The sequence below is a fragment of the Kogia breviceps genome, chromosome 19 (genome assembly GCF_026419965.1).
Source record: "Kogia breviceps isolate mKogBre1 chromosome 19, mKogBre1 haplotype 1, whole genome shotgun sequence".
NCBI lineage: Eukaryota > Metazoa > Chordata > Mammalia > Artiodactyla > Physeteridae > Kogia > Kogia breviceps.
Genome location: NC_081328.1, coordinates 998253 through 1026172, shown reverse-complemented (window position 1 = coordinate 1026172; position 27920 = coordinate 998253). Strand labels below are relative to the sequence as shown.

The 27920-nt window shown below is 63.3% G+C and overlaps 1 protein-coding gene and 1 long non-coding RNA gene across 7 annotated transcripts in view; one reads left to right on the top strand and one right to left on the bottom strand.

Moving 5' to 3' along the window:
* RAI1 (retinoic acid induced 1) overlaps positions 1 to 27920 on the bottom strand; it is a 106855-nt gene that overhangs the window by 25737 nt on the left and 53198 nt on the right. Inside the window, exon 1 of one of the 6 annotated variants that reach the window (XM_067021912.1) lies at positions 31 to 283. The exons of the other annotated variants lie outside the window; for them this stretch is intronic. The gene's annotated coding sequence lies outside the window, so the exon portion shown is untranslated. Of the gene's footprint in view, positions 1 to 30; positions 284 to 27920 lie in introns of those variants that run through there. 6 annotated transcript variants of the gene reach the window in all.
* Positions 159 to 6965, top strand: LOC136793261 (uncharacterized). The gene is made up of 3 exons (XR_010838300.1): positions 159 to 3963; positions 4426 to 5643; positions 6825 to 6965. It is a non-coding gene; the product is annotated as an uncharacterized lncRNA (long non-coding RNA).

The following is a 27920-nucleotide window of genomic DNA, read 5'->3' as shown; positions in this document are numbered from 1 at the left end:
CCCCAGCAGCCGAGGACGCGGGCTCCTCACCTCGCTCAGCGGCTCCGGACTCCGAGCGCCTCCCCCGGCCCGCGGCCCCCGCCCCTGCGCGGGCATCGCGCGGCGGAATCTCAGCCTGGAAAGGACCGATTAGCAGCCGCGTGCTTTTCTGCTAAATATTGGAACCGGCTGGGCTGGGGGCGGGGAGGCCGGCGCGCTCGTCCCCTCGCCTCCCTCCGCGCTCGCCTGGGCGGCGAGGCGGCTCGGCTCTCCCTCCGCAGATGCGGGGCGGCCGGCCCGGGGCGCCTAGCCCTCTCTGGATTTCGCCCTACTCCACGCCCACCCTTCCTCAGCCATCGAGGAAGCTGGCGCTTCTAACCCGCGGACCCTCTGGCAGCGGCGGCGCCAAGCGGTGCGCCGCCTGCCCCATCTCCAGCCCCCTCCCTAAGCCGCTCCAAACACGCAAACCGTTGACACAGCCGCGGCATTGCACACCCTCACCTTCAAGGCAGACCCGCCGGGCCGGGCCAGGGCGCACCGGGGTCTCCTCCCCGGGCTTGCCCTCCCTCAGGCCCACCCTCGCCCCTCCCTCCCGGCCCCTTCCCCAGGAGGCCCAGCAGCTCAGACCCCGACCCCTAACTCAGAGGCCTGAGGCACAGGAAGTTCACGTCCCACTCCCATTACCCTGCTCTCCGAAAGGCCACCCATCCAAACCCCAGCCTGTCCTTAACCCCAAAGGAGCTGCCTGAACCCAGGAACCCCTGAGGGCTTCCACTGGATCAGTCACTTGACATTTCGCAGACTCTGCTCAGGCCCGATCCTGGAGACCCCCAGGCACAGACCGCCCCCGACCACCGAGAAAACCGCTGCAGAACAGGGTGGGGGGGACTGGAGGGCAGGGGCTGGGAAGAGAGGGAAAGGGCCTTCCCGCCGGGAGCTGCCTGGCCCAGTGGCAGCAAAGAAAAGGGCCTATTTGGGAACGGGGGCCACATTTCTCCCCAGATTAGCTGAAGGGTGGGGGAGCCCGGGACCCCCACATCCCAAGGAAGCAGCCAGTGGCCAGGGCTGCTGCAGAGAGGGAAGCCTGGCCAGCCAGGGTGGAGGCAGGGGGATGTGTGTGGAATCCAGATGTGAGGACAGCTGGGCTGGTGACACCCTTGGGCCAGCTGGGAGGCCCAGCCTGGCCTGCAGGGGAGGCAGTCTGCGGGTAGAGCGGGGCCCCCTGAGCACACGCAGGGCCTGGCAGGGCAGAGGGGGTTCTCCAGGGGCTTCTCCCCTCAACCAGCCTGGACACAGGGCCCGGGGCCTCCCTCCGATCTTCAGAGTTCTCGGTAACCCTCGGACGGTGGAAGTGGGTGTGACGGCGGCTGCGTGGCACGGCGTGCCTGGCCCCCCTCCTGTGGCCTTCGTAGACTGTAGTTCTGACCCTCAAACTGCCCTTCTAGGAGGCAACGCGACCTCTCATCTCACAGGTGTGGAGACTGAGCCTCAGAGCGGGACAGGGGCCGTGGCCGGGGGGGCCTCCCCATTCCAGGGCACAAGGATGCCAGTGAGGCCCGGCTCACTGCTTCGGAAATTTCAGAAAACTGGTTTTCTTGGGAGAGAAAAGGGGCAGCGGGCTTGGTGTGGTGAAGCACCGTAGAGAAGTCACAGTGCCTTCTCCCCACCCACGTCCCCTCCCTTCCCCCGCAGAACCAGCCACCAAGGCACCAGGCCCCCACTGATGGTCTCAGGCAGGGCCTCATCTGCAGCCCAAATATAAAGGTCACAAGGCCACGTACCACCGCTCTTTACACGTGTGTAGCTGTGGTCACGACAAGCGCACTACAACTCACGCAGGGTCCGGCAGCTCTGCGTTGCCCAAACAACGGACAGCCCGTTTGGCTAAGAAAGGGGGTCTCCATCTCAAGACTGGCTTCTGGGTGGGGGGACCCCTGCCAGATGAACAGCTGGGGCCACCTTGTGCTCTGGACTTCCCCGCCGCCCCCTCTGCTGGGAAGGGAGCTTCCGTTTCCGGGCGTGGCTTGGATGGATGGCCCGCTGCACACACCCCTCCTCCCAGGGTCGGGGTGGATCCCGGGCAGCGCCCCCAGGCACGTCGCCTGGTGACCAGAAGCACCGGCCTTTGGGGAAAGCACACCACCAGCTCTGATCTGGAGGCGGCCTGGGACGGCTCTTCTCCAGATGCAAAATATCTGCCTTTGGTTTTCGGCTGCCGCCTCGTCCTGGCCGACTTTCCTCCACACGGCCCTGAAACGTGGAGGTGCTGGAGGGTAAAAATGAGAGGAGGGCAGCTATCTGAGTCCAGCATCCAGCCATTCTGAACAGCACTGTTCTTCTCCCAGGGTGAACAGAACCCTTTCTGCCCAGCCCATCTTCTGTGCGCCGGTTTTTCTGTGCTCGCAGCTAAAGGCTAGTTTCCCTTTTCCCAGGAGGCCCAGCCCGTCAGGCCTCACCTCCAACTAAACCAGACCCTTCCAGACCTCCCTCCCCACCCCAGCTTCCGGGTCACTCAGCATCTGGGGGAAAGCGCCTCTCCCGGCTGTACACAGCTAACTCAGCCCGACACAGAGAGCCTTGTTCTGGAAAGCTGCAGGAGACTCCCTCCCGGCTGGCTCTGCGGCAAGAGCGGTAGTCTTCTCCCGAGACCGGAGCTCCGGAGAGATGCCACGTTCACGCTGGCCAGGCCAGCCAATTGCGATGGCTCGCAGGTGGCTGGCTGTGTGGCCTTGGGGCACCCGGAGTTACCACCTGCCCCCACTCCGTCCCCACCCTGACTCTAAATCCCTAGGCCCTGATGCCACAGACCTCTGCACACTGTCTGCTGCGTGGCTTTGGGCAGCTCACTCGGCCTCTCTGAGCCTCACACCGCTCAGCTGGAGCCTGCTCTGACCCCCCACTGACGGCGGGGGGGCCCGCGGGGCTGGCGGAGCCGCGGTGCTCGGGGCCCCGTGGGGGTTTCACGAGGGGCAGCAGCTTCCAGCGCCGTCCACGGGGGCGAGGGCCGGACCTTGCTCTACCTCTACCTCCCAGGGAGCGAAGTGGGGGGACAGCGCGGGTCCTCGGGAAGGGCCCGGGGAGGGCCTCCGGGACTGAGGGTTAAGGTCTGCCCACGGACTGGGTCCTGACCCCCACGGTGGGCAGGCCGGCTGTTTCCTGGCTGGAGTCCCCACGCGTGTCCTACGCTGCAGGGCATGTCTTAGTAAGATGGCGTCTGCCGAGCTGGGTCGAGGGTGATTCTAACAAGCTCCCGGGCGAGTCTGTCTCTGCCAGCCTGGGAGTCCGGGAGGCCGGTCTCGGCGAGGGGCTCCGGGTCCTGTCGTGCCCGATGAGGGCCATTCAGGACCAGGGACCAGGCTGTGTTGTGGCTCGGCGTTGCTGAGCCCTCTGTCTCGGAGCCGGGGTCCCGCAGTGGCCTGCACAAGCCTGGGACTCTGAGTTCGGCCCTGTCTCCTGGCCGCGACGCCGCGATGAAAGGGCAGCTCACGCTGCTGAAGCCACCGTCGCTTCAAGTCCAGGCCTCCAGGACCTCAGTGTCCCGGTCGGGACAGCGGGAAGCTGCTGGGCTGAACTGACCCCACCCTTTCCCCTGATGGTTCCCGAACACTCTCCCCCTTCCCTGACCCCTTCCGAGAGGCCAAGGTGGCTGGACCCCAGCACAGACCCCAGGGGCTGCAGTCCTGGGAGTCCAGGGCTCAGCCACGCTGTTCTCAGCCGCCCCCCCGCGTGCCCCGTGCGCCCGGCGCCGACCTAATAAGCACCCCCACCAACAAACTTCATCCCACGCCAGTCCCGCGGGCTGGGCCGCACGATCGCCCTTGTTTCACGGATGACGGCCCTGAGCCCAGAGACCATACCCCGGAGGAGGGAACAGGCCTGCAGGGGCTGGACTCTGGCTCTCCCCGGCCTGGCCCCGCCCCAGACGTGCCAGACCTTGGAGGATTTCTTCCGGGGAAACCACCTGTTTGGGCCCCACCAGCACAGGTATGGATGCAGTGTGTGCATCTCCCCCGGCCAGCAGCTGCCCCTGGTCTGGTCAGGGATGCGTGGGTAAGCTGCTACGGTCTCTTAGAGAGCTTTCTGGCAGACCCAGCAGTCCTGCTTACAGCCAGGCCCAGAGTCCTCTGCACAGGTTAACTGTTTGTAAAAGCCGAAGACCGGAGATCCCCTAAATGTCCCTGTGAAGGGACTGAGGGAAACACACGTGGGGAATTCCATGCAGTGGACACGAGGGAGGAAGGGCTTCGTGTGTGAACAGGGTGCCGCCTTCAAGTCGGGCAAGCACAGCGCAGCGTAGAAAGTGTGCAGAGACGCCCCGTTTGTACAAAAGAGGAGAGTGGATTCGAGTTTTCTTTTTTTACCGTTAGCATGTGACACCTACTTAAGAATTTAAAACTTGGGACTTCCCTCGTGGTCCAGTGGTTAAGAATACGCCTTCCAATGCAGGGGGACACGGGTTACAGCCCTGGTCGGGGAACTAAGATCCCACATGCCACGGGGCAACTAAGACCACGCGCCACAACAAAAGATCCCGCGTGCCACAACTAAGACCCGAAGCAGTCAAAAAAAAAAAGAATTAAAAACTTATGCTATGGATACATATCTGCTCTCCGGGCTGGCTCTGCAGGACGGCTGGAGAGCGCGCCTGGTGTCGGGCTCCCATCTGGCACGGCCACTTTCCAGCTGCTGGGCTGCAGAAGCCCAGGGGCCATCAGCAGGAGGGGAGGAACCCAGCTGCCGGGTCCTGCAGTGGACGGCACAGGGGTCATCCCCTCATCCTACAGGTGAGAAAACCGAGGCCCCACCTGAACCCCCGTAGAGGTCACATCCTCCCGCTTCCTGGTGCACGGCCTTGGGGACACACAAGCCAGGATTGGGTCAAGCCCTGAGCAGTGGAGGCAGCTGCTGCCACCAGGGCCCTTGATAAACGGGGCCTGGAGCTCACGGGGGCTGCTCCTGGTCCGTGGGCCACCGAACTTCCCACTCCATTTCCACCAGCACTGTGTTTCCCTTTGATCGTCAAAACACTTAGAGGCAAAGGCCACCCTGGGCTCCGGGGGCCCTGGGACTGCGGGCTGTGAGGGCGCGGCTCGTGGGGACCCAGTCCAGGAACGCTGCGCCAATTCCCGGCTGGGCCACCCGTGCGCCATGGGGCTGGGCCTCCGTTTCCCCGGCTGTGAGGAGGAACGGGGGTCCGTCCCTCAGAGGGCGATGTGTCAAGGGACAGGGCCTGGCAGAGCAGGGCCCAACAAGCAAGCTGATACTTCTAAAAGGTAAACATTTCTATAATTTCATGTAACAGAGGGAAAGTTCAGGAAAATCCCTGACTGGTCCCAGTGCTGGCCACGGAGCTGGGGCCAAGAAGGTGGGAGCTCCTCGGGGTGACAAGAGCAGCGGGTGCCTGCCATGCTGGCACAGGCCCGGCGGGCAGTGGCCAGCCGGAGCAGGGCCCAGCCGTCTGGGTTCCCGAGCTGGCACGGGGGGTGGAACAGACTTGGCCGGCTGGCTGGAGGCCCCTGCAGCCCCAGGCCCACGGAAAGAGGTCTCAGAAAGGCCCCCGTGTCCACCCTTCTCTAAGCTGCTCTTTCCAGACCGGAGCCTCCCGTGTCTTTGGAAAGAGCATCGAGTACCCGAGGTTGCCGCTGACTCACTGCGTGACCTCGGGTGAGTCACCCCACCTCTCTGGGCTTCCATTTCCTCACCCGTTAAGACGGGGCAAGTGCTAAGTACCCACCTCACGGGGTTGAGCAAAGACCCAATGAGAAAACGGACATAAAAGTGCTCTGTCATCGTCACCCTCGTAGCTAATTCTAACACGATGCTTACGTGTGCAGAGCCCTGTTCTAAGAAGCAGTCAACGTATTTTTAACTCCTCTTACAGAGGAGGCAACAGAGGCACAGAGAGGTTAGGGCACTCGTCCAGAGTCGCACAGCTTGTGAGGAGCGGAAGTTCCGGGAGGCCTGATATTATTATTATAACTCATGGCTGTGGGTCAGGCCGAGGACGGGCAAGCTTCAGGCTCAGTTCCCGAGGCAGCGCTGGCCAGCCCACAGGGGTCACGTGCGGGGCACAAGGGCCCTACGTCACACCCGGGCGGGAGCAGCGGCTCAGAGGGGGCTTCCCGGAGGCTCGCCCTCACCGGGTCCGAGTGGCGTGAGACCTTGCGGGCCGTGGTGGGGTCTGGAAGTGCCAGGCACAGGCGCCCGCAGAGCTCAGCAGCCAGTTCCAAACGCTGGTGGGGAGAACGGCTGACAGCCTCGGGGTTCCCCAGAGCCCCCAAGGCGACGCGGCCCTCTGGAGCCGGAGGGGCTGCCGCGCCCACCCCTCCAGCGCGCGTCCACCAGCTCCAGTCTGGCTCACGGCGGCCAGCGGGTCAGCGCCCTTCAGCAGCAGATCGCACGTCTGAGGCCCAGCGAGCGCAGGGGCTCAGAGCCCCCCCCCCCCCCGCAGGCCTGCACCAGCCTCTTCTCCCTCCCTGTCCCACTGCCGAGGCCGTGTGACTCTGAGGCCTGGGGCTCAGCGGCCTCCCTCTGGCCGAGGTCTCCCTGGCGCTGCCGGCCGGGTGTGGGAGGCACGCAGCTCCCAGCACATGAGCAAGGGCCACGGGTACCCGGAAGGGCGTGAGAGTCCCGTGGGAAAGGGGTGGTTCCAGCAGCAGCCCCTCCAGGCTGGCTTGGCTGGTGGGTAAGCTCCAGGCGGCTCCCTGGGCACCTGCCCCTCGCAGAGACAAAGGCTGCGGGGCAGAGGCCAGGACACGAGCAAACGTGAGCGGGAACCCCAGGCAGCCCATCCTGGCCTCCCTTCTGCTGCGGCTCGATCTTTATTCTTCTCCCCTCCTTTTCAGGCAGACCTGACCCTCGAGAACTGGATGGGCCCGCGGGTCCACACAACATCCCACAGACCCCAGAGCTCCCCTGCCACTTCCCCTTTACCCACAGCGCCAGCGCCGGAAAGACTGTCTCCCAAGTAAACTGCATTTAGAGATCATCCTGTGTTCTCTCTCGTGGGTGCAAAAGGACAGCAAATTAGGCCTTTGATGGACGTGAGCAAGCCGGGGTCGAGGGCTTTGTGCCTGTTGAATGAATGAGTGAGTGAATGGACGGATGGATGGGTAGGTGGATAGACGGGTGGATGGGTGGAATTTCAGCCCCAAGCAAAGCCATTGCTCCTTTTTTTTTAGCCTGAGCAAAGTAAGATTTCCTCAAGGCTTTTAAGAACATGCAGGCAGGACTTCCCTGGTGGCGCAGCGGTTAAGAATCTGCCTGCCAACGTAGGGGACGTGGGTTTGAGGCCCGGTCCGGGAAGATCCCACCTGCCGCGGAGCAACTAAGCCCGTGCGCCACAACTACTGAGCCTACGCTCTAGAGCCCGCGAGCCACAACTACCGAAGCCCGCGGGCCTAGAACCCGTGCCCCGCAACAAGAGAAGCCACCGCAACGAGAGGCGCACGCACCACAACGAAGAGTGGCCCCTGCTCGCCGCAACTAGAGAAACACCCCACGCGCAGCAACGAAGACCCAACGCAGCAAACAATAAACAAAATTAGAAAACAAACAAACACGGCAGGCCATTCCCAAGGTCCCTCTGCAACCACGCAACCACACGTCATGACGCCTGGGCTGGGAAATGGAGGGGTACAGGGAGAGGCCCTGGATCCTGGGCCCCTGAGATGACACAGCTGTGCTCACCCAGAAGCCCCCTTTCCTGGGCCCTGTCCCAGAGGGCCCTGGGAGTCCCCCTGACCTGTAAGCATCCACAGGGCCAGGGTCCCTGGGAGCCTCTAGCTGGGGCCAGAAGGACACCTGAGGGAGGGGTGCGTGCCGGCTGAACCCGCCCGGCAGCTTTGCAGAGCCGGAGAGAGCAGGACGTTTGTCATCTGTGGGGACAGTGAGGATGGTTTAAGGTGAAATTTAAGCCCATTAGAGACTGGCTCATGACATCAGCAGCAACGGTGAACATGAAGATGGCGGGTGTGTGAGCGCCACCGGTTGTGGGGCTGGCGCCGCCTCCGTGCTCAGGCCGGGCCCCCTCCCCGCAGCCCCCCGCGGCCCCCGCCCCACTGGCAGGCCCTACCCCTGCCCCCCGGCCACGTGGGCCGGCCCCCAGGGTCAGCATGTGGCTGGGGCCTTAGCCGGGGCGTGAGAAAAGATCCGGCCGAGCGTGGAGGCAGCAGCTCCTTAATCTCCCTCCTTTGATAACTTCCGTCTATTCTGTGCACACGCGAGAATCCAGCCCCGCCGGCATCTCCTCCCCGCGCTGAGCGGTCTCCCTGCAGCTAATGCCTGACAGCTCTGTTTATGTCTCCCCATAATTCTCCAGTTTTATGGGGTTTTTCTCGGGGCCATTAAGCTCCCAGCCACAAGCTCCTTCCCCTGCCCCCGCCTGCCTTTGTCCTTGAGGCCTGGCAGCCCCGCAGCCCTTTGGGAGAAGGGCTGTCTGTCCTCCCCCGGCAGGTGGACAAGGAGCTCGGCCGAGCCCTTGCTCCGGACGCCGCCTCCCCCCCACGAATCCAGCTCCCTCGGCACAGGTCTCGTCCTGCCTGTCCCCAGGGAGATGGGACCCTCCAGGGTCCTGCAGTGCCCGGTGAAGCCCGCCCTCCCTTGGGCCCAGCCTTTGCTTCTCTTCCCCGGTGAACTTTGCTCCTCCCACAGGCTCGGCTGTTCCTGAGAACAAAGCTCGCCCCCGCCCTGACCTCCCTCTGCTCCAGCACACGCACACGCACGGCCCCCCGAGGCCCCCCCGCACCACTCCACAGAGCTTGTCCTCTGCGCCAGGCGCCCCACGGGCTGTCTCTGAGGAGGCCCCCAAGTCCTCAGGGCCCCCCCCTTCCCTTCCTCACAACCACAGCCCAGATCTAGCCTCCCGCCGCCTCCAAGCTGGGTTTCCCGCTCTCGGCCTCTGTCCCACGTGGCCTCTCACAAGCTCGGCTCAGGGCGCTCTCCCTCGCTGTAAAGGCCTCAATGGCTCCCCGTTACCTTCACCTACCCGAGTCCCCTCCTCAGCCTGCTGCTCAGCGCTCCGCAGCCCCCGCGTCTTGTCTTGGGGAGAGCCAGCTCCCCATGCCCTGCCTCCTCCCGCTGAGATCAGACCTCGGGTGTCCCCCAACACCAGGCCTGCTCACACCTCCCGGGGCGCCCGTGCCCACCTCTGTGGCTCAAACGCAAGGCACAGGACTCCCTCAGCGGGAAGCAGCCCTTCCCTCGACTCTGGGTGCCACGGTCCCCTCCCATGGCTCCTACAGCTCGTGGAGTCCCCGGTCGCCCCAGCCTGGACCCCTGGCTTCCTGGGTGCCCGGGGCAGAGAGGTGCCCCTTGGAGTCCGTTTCCCCACAACAGCACGGGGCAGTGTCCCCCCGGGGCCCACACTAGGCCAGAGTCACCGTACAGAGGCCAACCTGGGATGTTGGAAGGCAGAGCCTCCCCCGAACCCCCTTTCCTTCTGGGCACACGGCCCTCCGGGCGTGAGGCAGTGGAAGGAGAGACTAGCCTCCCATACCCCCCGCCCCCCACCGTGCCCTGCTCCTCCGGGGAGACCTGCGCCGGCCCAGGCAGGCATTTCTTCTCGGCCCTTTAATTTCCGCTGTTCCTTTCCGCGGAGCTGCTTCACGTGCGGGTGGCCAAACCTGCGCCCCGGCACTGTCACCGGCCTCTGGATGCCAGGTGGCCTGGGCCCCGCCCCTCCCCCATGGTGGGTGCCAGGGGATGCACGGGTCTTCCCTTCGTCCGGAGGGGTGGGGGAGGGGACCACGGGGCGAGGGTGCCAGCGCTGCACCCCGTCCTCCTCTTCAGAGGCGCTCGGCTCAGCTTCAGTCGATTCCGACCTCGTCGTCCACCGCCTCCCAGGGTGTCCGGCCACAGCTCGGCAGGCCCCCCTGCCCGGGCCCGCCCGCCTCCCACCCAGACCTCCCGCCCTTGGCAGGTTCCACGGCCCCGCGGGCAGCCCCCGGCCTGAGCCTCCGCGAGACCCGGGCAGGGGGCGTCCTGGCCCGCCCCCGCCTGACACACAGCCCTGGAGCGCTGCGCGGGGTGCCGGCCAGGCCATCCTACGCCCCGTTTCCAGCAACCCTACCGTTCAGAGCAGCACAAGCTTTGTAATCTGAGGGGCCCAACGCAGAATGAAAATGGGGAACCCTGCTCAAAAGGCCTTCATCTCCAGATGGCAACGGAGCAGCACGAGACCAAGCACGGGACATTCTGAGCGCAGACCCCGCCTGGCTGCGAGGCCGCAGGGCCACGAAGCCGGCGCAGCCCGGAGCAGGTCAGCGGGCCAGCCGCCACACCCCGCAGCCAGCGGCAGGAGGAAGAGGGTCTGATCCGCGGGTCACACCCGTCAGGACAGTTCCTATCGACTGGGCACTTGCTTTGTGCTAAGAGCTCTGTACACATTAAGTCAAAACACCATCACGGACTCTACAGCTTACGGGGTGGGGGGCGGGGGGCTCAGAGGCAGTGCGATTTGCCCAGGGTCCCTTGCTGGAGACAGGCTGAGCCCAGACTCCAGGGGGTCGGGGGTCAGGGCTCCTGACTGAACCCCACGCCGCTGAAACACCGAGACCCCTGATGTCGGCTCTGAATGGAGCCTTGAGAACCCACCCTAAAGTCTCCCCACAGAGATGCAGAAACTAAGGCTCAGAGAGTGTGTCCGACTCCGGCAAGATCACACAACACAGCAGGACCCGATCCCAGCCCTCAGCAGCCCTATTTCCAAAGACCCAGGCAAACACTCATGATCCGGTGCAGGGCAGGACGCAAAAGCACGTGGAAACACACAGAGATGCCCACATCAGCATCTTCTCATCAGAGGGCCAGGCGGTGACTTCTCTTCTCTACACTCTTGGTTATTTTTTGTATTTTCTCCAGTGAGCTGAGACTTTTAAAAAGACCAACAGCTCAGAGTTCTTGGAATGAATGAGGAAGGGGGTTTGTGGAACCGAGCCCTGGTTAAAAGAGTTGCCATAGGTACGGGGCAGGGTTTACACACTTCCCAAGACCCAGAGCTTTGGGTCCTGCCTGGCTCTCTGGGGAAGTCTCAGCGCTCAGGGTGCCGTGGGCCCCGGGAGGGCTTCCGGGCACTGCAAGTCTTGGTGTCCCCCTAGCTGGTCAGAAGGCAGGTCTGGTGTTCACTGGCAGTGCTGTCCTCCTGCTGGACCTCCCCTCTGGCCCTGGCTGGTCCCCACCTCCCTCTGTCCCCCCACATCCCTGAGGCCCCCCTGGAACTCACACCACCCCACCCTCTCCTGCTCACAGCCCAGCGGATCCCCACCGCCGCAATATCCACAAGACCAGACTCCCCTCGAGGCTGCCCCGAATCTGGCCCCTGCTACCCTTTCTAGCCTCATCGCCCGGGGCCGACAGTGCCACACGCCTCTGCAGACCCTGCCTAGAGCACCTCCTCCCTACCTGCCCCCCAGTCCCAAGCAGGGGCCACTCCCAGTTCCCTGCCACGCGGTGGCTGCAGGGCAGGGATCAGGACCACGTCACACTGGGTCACCCCCACTGACCCCACCTGGGACCCCTCTGCTCCTCGGAGGTGGGTGCTGGGCCTTTGGGCAGACAGCGCCGAGCCTCCTCCTGCCCGGAGATCCCCCTGGGTCTCCGGCCTGAGAAGAGCTGACAGCTCCTTAATAAAAGCTGCCACAGACGCGCCTGGCCGAGAGGCGGCCCACATCAAAGCCCCATTTTTCTTCTTCCTGTGAGGCACTGAAGCAATTTACATAAAGAGCCCTACATGTGTCTTGCAACAAAGATGCATTTCTTCTCATGACTGGCCACGGCCCCCGGCCCACCCGGCTTCCCCAGATGCCCCCACTGGTGCCTGGCCCGCTTCCACAAGAGCAGGGGTCTCAGGGGCCACACTGTACCTGGGTCACCCAGACACAGGGCTGGGGGAGGCCAGCCGAAGGGACAACCAAGCCACGCCCATTAAAATAAAAACTAAAAACAACCAACCCTGAAGGGCTCGGGGGCAGGGCCACGCCGGGGTCCAGAGGTCTGAGGGTCTCAGCGGAGCCTCGCTCTGGCCTCAGATGGCAGGACAGGGGCTAGGCATGCAGCGGCCCCATGTGCACCCTGGACCCACCGAGCAAGTCTACCAGTGCTGCAGACCGGGCCTGGGAGCCAGGCCTCCCCACCGGGCCCAGCGTGCGGCCCCCACTGCGGTGCCACCAGCCTCGAGAGCCGGGGTGGCTCGAGGTGAGGTTCCCAAAGAGTCCTGTCTCCCAACAGCCGAGGCCTAACCCCCCTACTCCCGGCTTCGATTTGGGCAAATAATCACCCTCCTTTGGCCCCTCTGTTAAGAAATGACACCCCGAGGGCTTCCCTGGTGGCGCAGCGGTTGAGAGTCCGCCTGCCGATGCAGGGGACACGGGTTCACGCCCCGGTCCGGGAGGATCCCACGTGCCGCGGAGCGGCTGGGCCCGTGAGCCGTGGCCGCTGCGCCTGCGCGTCCGGAGCCTGTGCTCCGCAGCGGGAGAGGCCGCAGCAGTGAGAGGCCCGCGTACCGCAAAAAAAAGTTACCTGTGAGGGCTTCCCCGGTGGCGCAGTGGTTGAGAGTCCGCCTGCCGATGCAGGGAACGCGGGTTTGTGCCCCGGTCCGGGAGGATCCCACACGCCGCGGAGCGGCTGGGCCCGTGAGCCATGGCCGCTGCGCCTGCGCGTCTGGAGCCTGTGCTCCGCAACGGAAGAGGCCGCAACAGTGAGAGGCCCGCGTACCGCAAAAAAAAGTTACCTGTGAGGGCTTCCCCGGTGGCGCAGTGGTTGAGAGTCCGCCTGCCGATGCAGGGAACGCGGGTTCGTGCCCCGGTCCGGGAGGATTCCACACGCCGCGGAGCGCCTGGGCCCGTGAGCCATGGCCGCTGCGCCTGCGCCCGTGAGCCATGGCCGCTGCGCCTGCGCGTCCGGAGCCTGTGCTCCGCAACGCGAGAGGCCACAGCAGTGAGAGGCCCGCGTACCGCAAAAAAAAAAAAAAAAAAAGACACCCCGAGAGGTGACCCCGTGAGCCATGATCCCTGACTTTCGTCCCACAGGCCCAGGGTTGGGGACAGAGTGGGGCTAAGCCGAGCACAGTTGCCCCAGGAAACCCCGTGCCGACCCCCTGGCGGGCCTCGGTCCCCCCGAGTGTCAGACGGGCTCGGGAGCGCTCCCCGCACGTGTGCCGGGCACTGGTGAGTTCTAGGCGTTAAGACACCCGACCTTCCCTGCCTGTGCGTGAGCACGTGCTGTCACCGTTTGGGGCTGAACACGCGGCCCAAGTCTCGGTCTTCCTTTACGGGATTTTGGGGGGCACTGATTCTATGTGACCTTCACCCTCCAAGTCCCATGGGAGATAAGACTGCGCTATGGACATTTCTGGATTCCGAGGGCCTGAGCCCCGGCCCTGGCCAGGGTCGCTCCCTTGGTCTCTCCTCCCCACCCCCGAGTCCAGGGGGGCCTTCTTAACCACCGTGAGACCACGGCAATCCCATCTCGAGACACGCAGCCAACGCGAGTGCCACGCGCTGGCACCAGGCCCTGTGCTCCTGACCATTCCGGGTAGGCTTAGTCACAGAAGCCTCCAGCTGTAAACGGACGGGATGCTCTCGGAGGCGGCGCGGGTGGACAGCACGCTGGAGATACCCGCGCCGGCTGCACGCGGCCTGGGCAAGTCAGAGAGCTGGACCCGAAAGCCCACACGGATGGTGTTCACGAGTTGACGCCCGGATCAGGCCAGACTTGGGGGACACGGGGACATGGGGCTGGCGATGCCTTCTCCTGAGACCTGCGTGCTGGTCAGACACGAGTGTGTCCAGTCCGCAGCGATTCACTGGGTGCTCACTCAGGATTCACGCCCTTCTCTGCACGGGATCAATAAACAGTTAAAAAGTAAAGCCATCGAGACTTCAGCCTTCTCTACGCAAGGCCTCCCGAGGCTCCTCACTTTGCTCGGAGTGAAGGATGGGAACCACCTCAGCCCCTTGGGTCAAGGTCAGCCCACCTCCAGATACTCCCTCCCTTTCCTCCTCGGTCAACAATAGCGTGCACTTCCCCCCAACCCCCCCAAGGAGGAAGGATGGCTCCCGCCTTGGTCAACAGAATTTGAGTGAAAGTGACATGTTGCTTTCAGAAGCTCCGTGAGCCCAGGTGCCTCTGTCTCCCCCACCCCGCCGCCACACCCCCGGATGTGCAGCCCTCAGAAGGCCGCTGCTGTCAGCCTGGGTCCTTGAGTAACTGCAGTGAGCAGTTCCTCCACTGTCCAGTCACAACACACAGCACCAAGGAGGGATAAGCCCTGTTTTAAGGGGCTGATCTTTGGGGGATGCTTGTTATGCGGCAACCCTGTCCGTCCTGACTTGTACACCAGGCTTCCAAGGCTCTCTGTGGCCTGGTCCTTGACGAGCTCTCTGGCTCTGTGAAACAGAAACACACTGGCTCTGAGCCCCATGGGGTCTCTGCTCCAGGCACACGGGGACCTCAGCTGTTCAGACGCAGCTGGTTCCTTCCTGTCCTGGGCCTTTGTGCCTCCATCCATCTCCCAGGAGGACTGCCACCTGCTGCCGAGGCACTCGGGTGGAGCTGGCCGCTCCCTCTTCTGGACCGCGCAGCCCAGCCCATACCGCCCTTGCCTGCTCCTCTCAGAGACCCCATGAGGGCAGGCATGCAGTCAGGCAACTGTTGTCGTCTCCTACAGGACCAGCAGGGTGTAAAGGCACACAGGATCGGCCTCCAGCTGCTTTGGTGGGACTTCAAAGGTGGCCCGTGCCCCTGATCACAGAGCCAAGGGCAGCCCAGGAGGCTGTGGACACCCTCCGCCAAGCTCTAGGACCCTCCCAGACCTGCAGAGCCGGCTGGCGTGCTCAGAACACGGCTTGTCTTAAACCCACCCTCCCTCCTCTGGTGTCTAAGGGCTGCCACGCCACCCTGAGGGCCTCTTAGTGGCTGGGGAAAATTGGGGTGCAAGGAAGGATCTGGGGGCACTCAGGGGGAGACGGCGCCACCAACTAGCCTATTTTAGACGATATTGGTTGGAGTCTCAGGGAAAGAATATCTGTTCCAGAAAGGCCTCCGTTTAAGGCCATGTGAGAAATGATCTCAGCCCAGCACGGCCCCGGATTTCCAGCTACAAGTTCCCAGCAGTGGCCGGGGACCCTCCCGGAGCAGCAGGGTTTCAGAGGGGCCTCGGCTGAGCCTCCAGTCGTGGTGGCAGGAGGGCCGAAGGTGGGGTGGTGTGGGCAGGACTCTGGGCGCATCGAGATGCAAACTGGCTGCCTGAGCACAGGCCCCATGGACCCCACGTCCAGGAGGCTCTTGGTTCCACTGAGTCGTCCCACCTGCCCCCCCAAGTTCCCCACCCAGAGCAGGGGTCCGAGGGAGCAAATGTGATGGCAGTGGCCACAGCAGGAAGGCCTCTGAGCAGGCATCTCACCTCCTGAGCACCACACAGGAGAACTCGGGAGTCCCGAGAGGGTGGGCCACTTGCTCAAGGCCACACAGGGAAGCGAGTGCTGGGGGCTCGCTCTCCTGCCTGCTCGGGGCCCCTCACTGCCCCTTGGGTCAGGCTGAGTCCCCGAGCTCGGCCTGCACTGCTCTCCAGTTTCAATTCCCACCCCTCTCCCCTGTACGTTCTCCAGCCACACCGGCCCCTTGGACGTGCCGGGCCCTCACCTCTGGGCCTTTGCACACGCCGCTCCCTCCGCCTGGATCACCAGTTCCGGGTCCTCACGGCTCACTGTCACCGCCCTCTGCAGTCACCTCCTTCATGTACTTGCTGACTCCCGTCCGTCTGGCCCATGGACGGTGAGCTGTACGCGCAGGGTCCCGTCTGTCACGCCGAATGGCCAGGCTGCGGCTGCTTCCAGGCTCCAGGCTGTCCTCACAGCCGCAGGCCGCTAGCCGTGGACGGCACTCTCTGCCCTCACTCGGCACCTGCTGGCCCTCCTCCAAGCCCACACCCACCCCCGCGCCCTGCCCCCTGCTCGGACCCTCCTGGTCCATCGCTCCAGGCTGGCATTCAGGGGTGACCCCCGCCCACCCTGCCAGCTCCCAGACCTCACGCCCAGCAACACTAAACCACAGGGTGCTGCCACCTGCGCCTACCGGCTCTCTCGTGCCGCCCCTCGCACGTACTGGGCGCGAGCATCTTAGGGTACGCCTCCCCCTAGTTCGCCTCGCAGACGTTCAGGGTCACCTCCTCTCGGCTCTCGTGTGACGGCCCAACAGCCGCCTGTCCTGGTTTCCCTCCCTGCCTCCACCCCCACTGCCCACCGTGCTGTGGGTGTGCCTCCCAGGGTGCCCCAGCGCCCAGCACACAGTGGGTGCTCGGAGCGAGCGAGCAGTGTGGCTGCTGAACAGATGAGGGCCGTGTGAGTCCAGGGGCCGAAGCTGCAGGCCGACCACGAGCCTCTAGGAGACCAGCAGGGGCTCTGCCACCCGTCCCCAGGGCACCAGGACGACAGCAGTCACTCTCATCCGCTGGCTGTGCACCAGGAGTTCACACGTGGATCACCCCTTCCAGCCCCAAGACAACCTTTCAAAGTACAGATGAGGACTCTGAGCACAGAGAGGGCAAGGAACTAGCCCAGTGTCACACAGCCAGGAAGGAGAGGAGCTGGGAATTGAACCCAGGTCTGTCTGACTCCCAAACACATGCCCTTTAGCCGAGAGGAGCTGTGGTCCCCAGAGCACGCAGTTCCAGGAGGCTCAGGGGGCTGCAGAGAGGGGGCCGTCTGCCGGGCGCCCCTCCCACACTCCCCCGTCGCCACCCATCTAGAGCCTGGCCTTGTTGCCAGACTCCTCCTTCCGGAGTCCATCCCCAAATCCTCTGGCTGGGAGATGGCGGCCCTCCCGGGAGCATCTCCCAGCCTGGCTTGGGTGACCCGGGCCATGCGGGGTGGGCCCAGTGGGCTGCACCACCATGGAGAGCCGAGGAGACCCCCAGGCTTGGCCAGGTTGGGGGGTCCCAACTCTACTCTGGGAAGCCGCATGGCTGCTGGGTGAGGGCTGGGGGCCCATGTTGGTGTGGGACTCTGGGAGTGGGCTCTGGGCTCAGGGGCCACGCTCCAAAGCAGGGGAACCTGGGGCCAGGGCACTAACTGAGCTGCCATCAGCACCAGCATCCAGGAGCGCCTGGAAGGCCAAGGGACACGGGACTGAGTCAAGCTTTTGGGTGACAGTCTGTGTGACTCTGGCCCAGACGCCAGCACCCCCTGGGTCGCCGGGCCCTCCCTGTCCCTTTCCATCCCCGTAGCTCTGAACACACACCCACACGTCCTGGGCACTTGTCTGTCTCTGCCAAGTCTCTGGCAGCCCTGGGGGTCCAGAACCCTGTCCACACAGGGCTCTGACCAGGAGGGGGCCCTCGGCCCCCTCCGTTAGGCGAGCGAACAGATCCTATGCTTTACCGTCCTTCCATAATGTCCCACGGCCCGCCTCTTCCAGGAAGGACACCCGGAACAACCTGCTGCCCCACTCTGGTCACTGGGCACCCTTAGTAATTAAGCAGAGATCTCACCCCAAGGCTCAGTCTGACCCCAGGTCCAAATCACAGCACCCCTGTGGGCTCCAGCCAGCTTCCACTCACTCACCTTCGGGGACGGAGGGCTCGCTTCCCACAGCACCTACTGGGTGCGAGCCTCGGTGCTGGGCGCTGGCTGCAGGAGCAGGACAGTCCCAGCCTCCAGCCCCCAAAGAAGAGCTGGCCGTTCTACATCGGCCAGGCCCCCTCCAGGGACCTCAGCTCTTAGCAAACTCCCCCCGGATACATGGGGAGATGGGGAGCGGTTCCCAACTCGCTCAGCAGTAACAGCAGGTCACCGGGGATGCAGAAGAAGAGGATGTCACGTTTGTTTTTCAAAAGCGTATGACCATGCCCGGTTCTGGAGCAACCGGACCCAAGATGTGTCCAGGTCGTTGGTGGGCGGTGTGATCGGGGTGGGGGGGGGGTCATCTTCCTGGGACCGCCGTCTATTGGCTGAATTTCCCGCAATGAACGTGTATTATTCGTCACAAGCGGGGAAAGCCTGCCAATCGACGCCTTTGCTAGGCTGAGCCCTGGTCTGCGTCCTCGTCTGTGTCCTGCTTGCTGGGCAGCGGCGAGCAAGTGACCCGACTCCTCGTGGGTGGGCCCTGTGACCCCATCGCTTCTCCAGACCCCCACCTGGGCCCTTGCTGGCCCCAAGAGCAGAGGCCTCTCACCCTGCCTATGCTGTCCCCTGTGGGGTCTCCACTGGTCTGGCCCCCACTGTGACGGCGAAGTCACCAGGGCAGGGACCACGGGTGCAGCGTGGGGCCGGGCATACAGCAAGTGCATAATCATAGCTCGCAGAGAGCGGCCGCCTCCCCTGCCTCCTACCTGTGCAGCTGCTCTCCCCTCTCCAGGCCAAGGGGGGCTGATACCAGTTCTTATAGGTGTTTGCTATCCCGCAACCCAGGGTCCCAAAACACTGCGACCAGAGACAACATCTGTGGCACTTCTGCAAACTCAAATCCAACTTTGCTCCTCCCCAGTTTAAAACCTTCCACGGCCCCCTCTGTGTCCCGAAATCACTGCCCTCCCCCCACCCCAGCTTCATATCCAAGGTCTTGTACCTTCTGACCCCTGTTCCCTCCTGCAGGGCCCCTCCCTGGCCAAAACAGATCAGCCTACAGCCCTCCTGCCAACGGGGCTGCCTCACAGCCCTGGGCCTTTGCACACGCCGGTCCCTGTCCAGAACAGGCAGACCTGCCCCTATTCATCCTTCAAAACCCTGTGAAGAGGCGCCCTGATCCCTGCCCGGCCCCCTCCTGAGTCTGTCTGTACACACAGTGATCACTGCACTCAATGCAATTAGGGGTTGACGCGTCTGTCTCCTACCAAACCGGAGGGACGCGCGACAGGGACCGGGCCTTTTGTCTTTGTTTTAAATCCCTAGTGCCCAGATACCGCCTGCAGATAAACAGGCACTCGGGAACGTCTAGCTGACAGGTGGGTGAGTCGGTAAACAACATCTGCACAGCCCTTTACAGTTTCCGAAGCCTTTTCCCGTCCTCCGTCTCACTGCGCTCCTCCACAGGGCAGCGGGGAGCAAAGGCCCCGGACCCCATCCCTGACGACAGGTGCCACCCCCGAAGGGCCCGGGGTCCCTTCCCTCTGCCTGGTCAGGAGCTGAGCTTCACCGGGAGCCTCTGGCAGGCTCACCAAGAGCGGCTTGGACCCCTTTTCGGCAGGAAGCCGACTGTTTCCCCTGCCAAAAGGGCTCCCTGCCCTCCACCACGGGGGAGAGCCAGGCGGGTGCCCAGGTGGCAGGCTGGCCGGGTAGAGGCTCGGCACCGGCCGCCATCCTGCCATCCCGCCCAGAGCCGTGGGATGCGGTGGGCTGGAGCTGCAGCCCACCAGCGAGTCTTGGTAACAGTTGCTATGTAAAATGCTTGGAGGGGGAATTTACTGTCAGCGTTAATAATAGATGAAGGTTTCAGAATTTTTGATGCCTTACGTTCTAAGCCGTTTGATTTATAATGTCTCTGGAAAGGGAGGGAAGAGGGTGCGGGCGAGGGAGGAGGCCCGGAGGCACAAGCTGGGAGCGTATATCCCCCGCCACCCTGGCCAGACGGGGAAACCGAGGCCAAGCGGCGGGGCCACGTGGCTCCGATGCCAGGACCCCAGGGGCCTGCAGATGCCAGGCTGCCCCATCCTCAGGAGGGGAGACGAGGTCTCGGCCTCTCCCGCCCGCCCTGGTTTGTTTTGATGGATTCCTGCTTCTCCTTGTAGCGCGAGCAGGTGTATCTCAAGTAGGCTCGGGAAGCGGCGCTGATGGCGCCCGTGGGGGGCTGTGCAGGGCTGATTACAGGCTCCACGGAGGCAAATGCAAGTCCCAACTTCCCTTCGGCTGCAGTGGCACCGCTGTCGAGGCGCGGAAAGTCCTCCGTGGGGAGCAGGGCCGCTGGCCGGGCCCCAGCACCTCACCGAGGGGCTGAGGAGGAAGAGCAGGGCGAGGGGCCGGCCCGGACGCGGGGGCCGGAGAGGCCTCCCCTGGGGTCAGGCCGCCCCGCACGGAGGCGACTCCCAGTTGAGTTGCTCCTGCGGAGGCTGCCCTCCCTGACCTTCCCACCTGGCCTCCCCCAACCCTCCTCAGCCTCTCCATCCAAGCCAGGAGGTCTTCAGACAGGCCCTTACCTCCCCGGATCCCCGAGACCCCAGTCTCTGGGCCAAAGAAATGGGACCCCGGGCCGGGCACCCCGATATCCAGACCGCAACCCCTCACCTTGACAGCTGTCCCCCAAAGCCACGTCATCTCCCACTTACAAATGGGGGCGTGGCGGGCTCAGGGTCCTCCTGCCCCACTCCTTGGGCCCTGCACACCCAAGAGCCCCGGCGACCCCTGCTCCAAGCACGTGGGAGAGCCCAGCCCTCCCGGCCCCCTCCCACCTGCTTCATTACCGGGTCTTTGTCCGTCTTGATCACCGCCCTGCGCAGGGCACACGGTAGGCGTTCAGCGGGTGTTTGTGGCGGGCTGCGTGGACCAAGGCACGGAGCGGTGAGCCCCTCTCCGGGTGTGCTCTGGGCCCCTCCTGACCGGCCGGCAGTCAGGGGCCGGTGCTGGGTGTGATCATGGCTCGCCCCCTCCCCCCGCCGCTGTCCACTGCCAGGCTAGGGCATCCCGAACTCCTACGCCAGGCCCAAGCCGGGCACTTACGGGACCAGGACACACAGAGCCACCAGCAGGCCCTTGAATACCCCCCGAGCCACAGATGGAGGGCTGCTCCCCTGGGCCTGCAGAGCCCCTGCCGGTAAGGGCCCTGGGCACTTAGATCAAGAAGGAGGCCTTTGGGGGTCAGGCCCCCCGCCCACTGGGAGAGGAGTCCTGCCTCAGGGTGGGTTCCTGCAGGAACTGTGGGCACTGCTCGTTCACTCCGCCATCCGGCCACCAGATCCTCTCCAAGGCCCTCCTCTGGGCCAGGCCCTGTGCAGACATGCTGGAGACGTGTGGGAATCTGACCTGCTCCCCACCTGGGGGGCACCCCGGGAGACGCACTAATTATCTACACGAGAGTGTGCGCAACAGGTCTGCGGGGCGCCGGGTGCCACGGCGGCTCAGTCACACCTGAGGGTGCAGGGGTCGGAGACGGTGAGGCCAGGCCCAGGCCGGAGGGCTGAGCCAGGGCCGAGGGTCTGGGGGACGTCCCCTCTTCTGGCTCAGAGGAACACCCCTGACGGTGGGACCCTGGCTGATGGTGACTGCGAGTGCTGCCTGGGGAGGGGGCTTAAAGGGTCGTGGACCCCCCATGTCTTCAGGGTCCCCGTTCCACAGAGGCAGGGGTCCACAGGGGTCCCTCGGGGGGCTGCGTCCAGCCTGCGCGTGGGACAGACATCTCTCTCGAGGGTCGGAGGACCTCCGGTGGAGAGAGACCCCCGGCGGGAGAGCTCTGCCCCAGCGTCCGGAAGCCTCTGTCCTCTGGAGCTTCACCGTCCAGGCCCTGCCACCCCTCAGCCTGGCTGAGCTGGACGGGAGGGTAGTGAGGGCGGCCGGCAGGCCAGGCCTCGGCAAATAGGAAATGCCAGCTCACCCTTGAGTCGGCTCCAGTGCCGACTCCCCTTGGCCTCTTGGTCCACCCCAGGCCTGCACCCCTCCTGTCTGCTCTGGCCCGGGACGCCCAGCCTCACCAACCCCACTTCAGGTCTCCGCCTGTGGTGGTCCAAAGGCAAAGCTGCGAGGAGCCGAGAGCCCACTTAACCAGCCACTGATCCCTCATTCACTCAACAACGCTGTATTTCACACCGTGTGCCAGGCCCCGTGTCTAGGGCTCACCGCCCAGCGCTGGGTGCTGCCTGGCTGTGGAGATACGATGCATAAACCAGGGTGGAAGCACTGTGACTGAAAAGCCCAGGCTGTGTGAGCCCAGAAGCCTCCAACCAGCCCAAAGATCAGGGGAGGCTTCCACGAGGTGGCATCACTTAGACTCATCAGCTGCATGACGTGAGGTGCTGTGGGGCGTGGCTTTGGCTACTTCCTCTCCTGGTCTTTGCCCTCCTCCCTGTCCCACTGCAAAGCTTCTGTTCATCAAGTCTTCCCAGACAGGCAGGCCCTCTCCACCCCCAAATGCCCAGCCCTCCAAGCCCCAGTTTTCCTGAGCCAAAAAACGGGTCCAGTGAATCACTCACATCAACCAAATAAATATTCACCTTCTCCCCACTCTCTGCTGAGAGACCAGCTTCTTGGACCATCTTCCGATCCCAAGCAAGGCCTGTGGGCAGCCCCCAGCCACTGCCCAATACAATCCTAGGACTCTGGGAGCACCAGGAACCAAGTGTTAGCGGATGAGGGCTGCCAAGTCGTCCGTCAGGCCTTTAATAAGGGAATTTACAGAAGGCCAGATAATCAGTGATAGCGCACGTGATTTCTGTAACTTTGTCAGCGCTGCTAACCTGAGTTATCATGAGAGGCAGGAGTGTGGCTAGGGGTTGGGGGCAGGCCATATGATGCTTATACGTAAGACAGGAAAAGATACCCCAGGTGCAAGGCTGTACAACGTGTCCCGTGGAGTGTAGGCTGGACTTCTGCCAGGAACTCTTGTGCAGTATACAACCTATACAACTGTACGTTTGGGCCCCAGGTTTAGGTGAGGGTCAGCATGGAGGCGTTTCCCCAGACAGGTCTCCCGAGCCTTTCAGACCACTCAACTCAGGTGTGAGAGCTGCCCGAAATCAAATGCAAAGGCACGTTTTTCTAAAGAGAGTGCAGAGCTTTTTTTCCAATTCCCAGAGGGTGCAGAGTCCCTGCAGTCTAGACCTGGATCTGGCCCCAGGGTCTGGGATGGAGAGTGCTAGACGGGTCTTAGTAGAGCCTGGGGACGCAAACATTTGACATTCTATTTCTCAAACACTGGACTTAAGATTTTCAGTATCAGCACCACACTGGCTTGAAAAAAGGCAGATTCCTGGGTTGTTTCCCTTGAGATCTGAAGTTTGCGGGTGGCCTGAGCCCAGAAATCCTCGGTGGTACAAACTCTGGGATTTTGATCAAACCGGCCAAAGCTCGAGAAGCTCTGATGTTATACACAGTTACTACTGGCTTTGCCTAGCGTCGTATTTCCTTCTTTTGGTGTTGGTGGGGAACGACGTATGTACCCCAGAGCCCATCCAAACCCCGAAAGCTGCATCTGTGCGTAACAGTGTAACTGGGAGTGCCGTGGGGGCAGGCGCTGTGGAGTTTTGTCACTCCCACTCCAGGCACAGCGAGTGGGCCACTGGGCCTCCCAGGGGCTCTGTCCCCAAGGTGTGCTGAGCAGCCCTCACCAGCCCATTTCTGCACCACGTGTGCCTCCTAGGCGGGGCCACCCCACGGCTCCCCATGTTGCCAGAACAGGGGGCCATTCACCACGGGCACACGCCAAGCCAGGCTCCTCGGGTTGGCATCCAGGCCAGATGCTCAGCCCATGGCCTGGCCTTGGACATAAGCTCCTCTGTGTCTGGGAGTAAAGGGACATCTGTCTCCCTTTCTCCCAAGCCCCAGCGTCCAGCCCTCTGCCTGCCAAGGAGGCCTTGGAGGCAGCCAAATGAGTGGATTCATTCAACAATATAAACTGAGCACCTACTGGGTGCCAGGCCACGGACAGGACCCTGCCTGACCGGCAGTCTGGTGTGGAAGGGGGGTGCACAATTAAAGGTACAAGCACACGGGAGACACGGCCTAAGCGGAGCAGGCACGTGGTCTGTTAGGAGAGCTTCCAAAGGAAGGGTGAGGAACTGGCCAGGATAAGTGACTCGGAGACCAGGAACAGGCAATGCACGTGCAAAGGCCCTGTGGCAGGAAGGGGCCAGTTGGCCCTTGGGGACAGACTGGCGGGGTGGACCACAAAGCGCGCGGACCAGGAGTAGGAGGCACTGGCCCAGTCGGGCCTCTCACTGCCAGACCCCGGGGACCAGAAGAAACGACCAGAGACGGAGCCACGTCGCGGCGGCCTTTGTTCTGGGCGCCATCCACGCGCACTCCCCCCAACCCCGCCCCCCGGAGGCCGTCCCGGAAGCCCCGCCCCTTACAGCAGCAAGCGCGCGCGCGCGCCTGGTTAATCCCGGCCGCGCGCGCCAGAGGGGAGACACGCCCCGCCCACTTCCTGCCCGGGATACCCCGCCTCTCCTCAGCGTGTCGGCCAATCAGGGGCGGCGGCCAGGCGGGGGCGGGGCCCTTGCGAACACAAAAGGCCAGAAACCCACACAGTCTCCGGCGCTGTAACCATGACTACCGGCGCCCTCGCACCGCCCCGGACGCAGCCGGGGACGCGCCCGCGGGCCGGGGGTGGAGGCCAGTGGGGGTCCCGCCCGCGGTGCGCTCGGCCCCCGCCCTCGTCGACTGAGAAATAGGGTCACGTTTTGCCCAGGGCTGAATTCGCTCCTTAATTCTACATTTACTGAGAGCCTGCTGTGTCCAGAGGCTAGAGATCCGCCACCGAACAGGTCAGACTCCAAACAAAATCCTGCCCTCGGGTGGCTTATACCGGGAGGCAGGGTGCGGAAGGGACGCAACCAATGAGCATAAACGTAAGCAAATTACAGGGCGAGGTGACTAAGCGCCGCTTCGGGGAAAACACAGATTGGAGTGAGCAGAATGGAAATGTCGGGGTCCGCAGCCTTACACGGGGTGATCTGGCGCCCTCCTCAAGAGGTGACACCGAGGGAAGGCTAAGGGGAGAGGAATCATCTGTGTGGCGCTGGAGCCAGAGCAACAGCCAGTGCGACGGGCCGGGGAGCAAGGAGGCCCCGCGTGTGTAGCTGAGAACAGGGAGCAGGGGCGACCAGTCCTGAGAGGTGACAGCACAGGGCCTCGGCAGGTCCCCCTCTTCCTCCTTTCCTGCTGCCCTTTCTCCTTCCTCTTCTCTTCCCAGGCCTTCTCTCCTCCACAACTAGAACTAGACTACTCCCTCAGCTCAGATAGGAAGGACCTGGGTCGCTGGTCTGGGCAGCAGCCCGGGCTCTGGGGCTGAGGCAGAGCCAGGACCCAGGCTCTGCCAGCCTTTGCTAAGCTGTTCCCTCCGCCTGGCACGCCCTTCCCACCTGTCAGTGTGTCAAGTGTCACCTCCTCCCGGAAGCCAGGCTTGGTGAGGCACCACTCCTGGAACTACCCTCCCTACAGACGCTATCACAAGCACTGACCATTACCCTCCTGCAGCTTGCCCTCTGGGGGCATCTGTCCTTCCTCTGCATGGGTGACAGGCAGGGGGCAGCTGCCAAGGGGCAGAAAGGCCAGCGGGAGAGCACTTGTCAATCACAGGGGACGGGGAAGACAGAACCTGAAGTCGATGGCCAGTGGTTAGTGGGCATGCGTGAGCCTACCAACCAGAGTCTTGCCTTAGCCTCCACGCACAGGAGCCCCACAGGGGCCCAGAGCTGGTGACTCAGGAACGAACAGAAGCCGTCCAACAAACATGGACAGCTAGAACGATGGAGAGACATACCCCGCCCCCAGGCGAGGACAGACCCTCATAAGACGAGGAGAAGGGCGAGCCAGCACCTGCGGCTCTGCACACTGGCCGCCTCCTTAAATGCCCACGCGTTTGGTGTGTCGAGACTCAGGGTGAGGGTGTCAGCAGGACACTTTGGACAGGTGGCCTTTAGGAAGCAGGGCAGGGCAGCACTTGACGACACGGGTCCTCGGGCTGGCTCTGGCCCCGGATCATGCCATCCGAGCCTCAGTCTCCTCACGTGCAGAGGGGGTTGAGGGTAATACCCACCTTACGGGGCTGCGCTGAAAACTACATTGATGAAGTCGATAAAACCCATGTCCTCTCCTTGGAGCCGCAGCTGGACTGTATCTCCCAGCGGCTCCTGCAACTGGGGACAGTCACATAACTGAGTTCTAGCCAGCGGCATGTGAGGGCAGGTGAGGTGCCCCGCCCAGGCATGGGGACCAAGCCCAGGCCGCAGGGGAAGGCAGGGCCACACCACGACGACGTGGGAGAAGCCACCCATCGGCCAGAAACTCTTGCTGCCCTCATGCATGAAGAATGAACTTCTGGAAACGTTAGGGTTTGTCTGTTACTGCCACCAGCCTTACCCTAACTAACTAGCTCAGGGATCCACTTACCCATTTCCTCATTTACCCTTCAATGAATACTCATGAGGGGCTCTGGGCATGCCCTCGTGGAGCTTAGGTGTCAACAAAGGCCATCCTCAGTAAGTGCTCAGGGCAGGGGACTGGGGCAGAAAGGCTTCCCTGAGATGGGGTCTCCAAGAGAGGGCAGAGAAGGGGCGAGACCGCAGGGGTGGAGGTCCTTCGGCCTGAGGGAACACGGTCCACTCCTGGAACCCAGAGGTGGAAAGATGCAGCCAAAGTGGTCTGGCTTCGTCACGTCCCTGTTCTGAGCCTCCATTTTCTCCTCTTTAAAACGAAGGCTACACTAATAACACTGTCTCTCGGGGCATCCCTGATCTCAGGGGAGAGAACGCCACTTGCGATGCTCCTGGACGCCCTTTCATCGTGACATCACCCAGAGTGGGAGCAAGGCCTCTGCCGGCCGCGTGTGCGGTGCAGGAGGCGGGGCATCGGTTCAGGAGGCGAGCAGGGCTGGGCAGGGCCTCGGGCAGGGCAGGGAGGGCTGGCTGCTGCTCTTCAGGCTCCTGCACGCAGGCTAAACCTCAAGGATTGTCTCCAGCCGGGAGAGCTATTAGGCAGCAGCGGAAGTGCTGCTGGCTCCCTGGGGAGGCGGCTGGGGGGGCGGGGGCTGGTGCTGAGCGGGAACTCTCTGCTGACAGGCAGATGCTGGCTGTTATTCAGTCTCCTCTGGACGGGGAAATGGGCAGCGGAGGATCTGGGGGGAGGTCTGGGAGGTCCCTGGGGGCTGATGCCCCATGCCAGCCTGGCTGCTGTCTCCTGAGATAAGGAGCAGGAAAAGACACAGCAGATCTGGGAGGCGTGCTGGGCACCACCGGGCAAGCAGGAGGTTGCTGGCCGGGGAGGTCCAACCAGGAGCTGCAGCCCCCAGTGACTTGCAGTGGGGACCGCGTCACTGCCGCCCTCACACACCTGCCTTGGCTCCCTAGCTGTCTGCTGCGAGCATCAAGGCTCCTCCAGACCCCAGCCCACCTCTGCACCCCAGCTGCTCCTACTGCTATGCTTCTGCACCCACTCTTTCGTCAGCCGGGCATGCCGGACTCACCTCCCATCCCCTTACATCTTTTCTGTCATCTTTTTAAGAACCCCTCGGAGTTCTAAACCTGGTTGAGTGAGGTGGCCAAGCAACTTCCCCTCCAAGCCGTAGCTTACTCATTGAGAACATGTGGAAGCTATTTCTTACCTCCCAGGATTGTTGGTGCAAATTAAACACGACAGCGTCTGTGAAAAGCACCTGATGGCAAACAGCACGAAGTAGTTATTTTAAAAGTAGCCCCCACACACCTCAAAAATCGCCAACCAACTTCTTGCAGCAGCACCTCCTCCAGGAAGCCTTCCCTGACCACACCCTCGGTTTGGCTTAAGTGCCTTCTTGTTGGTCCCTCCCTCCCTGGGCAACCCCTGGCATGGCTCCACACGGGGCAGCAATGACTGTGGCTTTCCTGGTGGGTGCCAGGCCTCACAGTCTGTGTCAGACAAAGAAGTTGAAAGAAGGGGTGAATGGCAGAGGCCCAACCTCAGCCTCCTCCTCTGTCTGGCCCCCGGTAGGTGAGAGGACAGGCACCTCAGATGCCCCTGGACCCCAGGATTCTCAGCCTCCATGCTCGGGACCAGCTTGCCAGGCAGTGATCTGTCAGCCGCCGTCCATCTCTGCTCAGAGCAGTCCTGACCTCGGCCCAGACCCCCACTCTCCTCCCCAGGCAGCCACTGATGGCAGCTCCCAGGGATGGGGACGGGCCCAGTCCACTCCCTCCATCCTCTGCCATGCTGCCAGCCAGCCGGTGGCCAAGTGCCAGGTGGCCAGCCTGAGCTCAGGGCTGACTGGAGAAGGGGTGATAAAACATCCAGGTGGCCCCAGGAGCTTAGGGAAGCAACGAGTGGGGG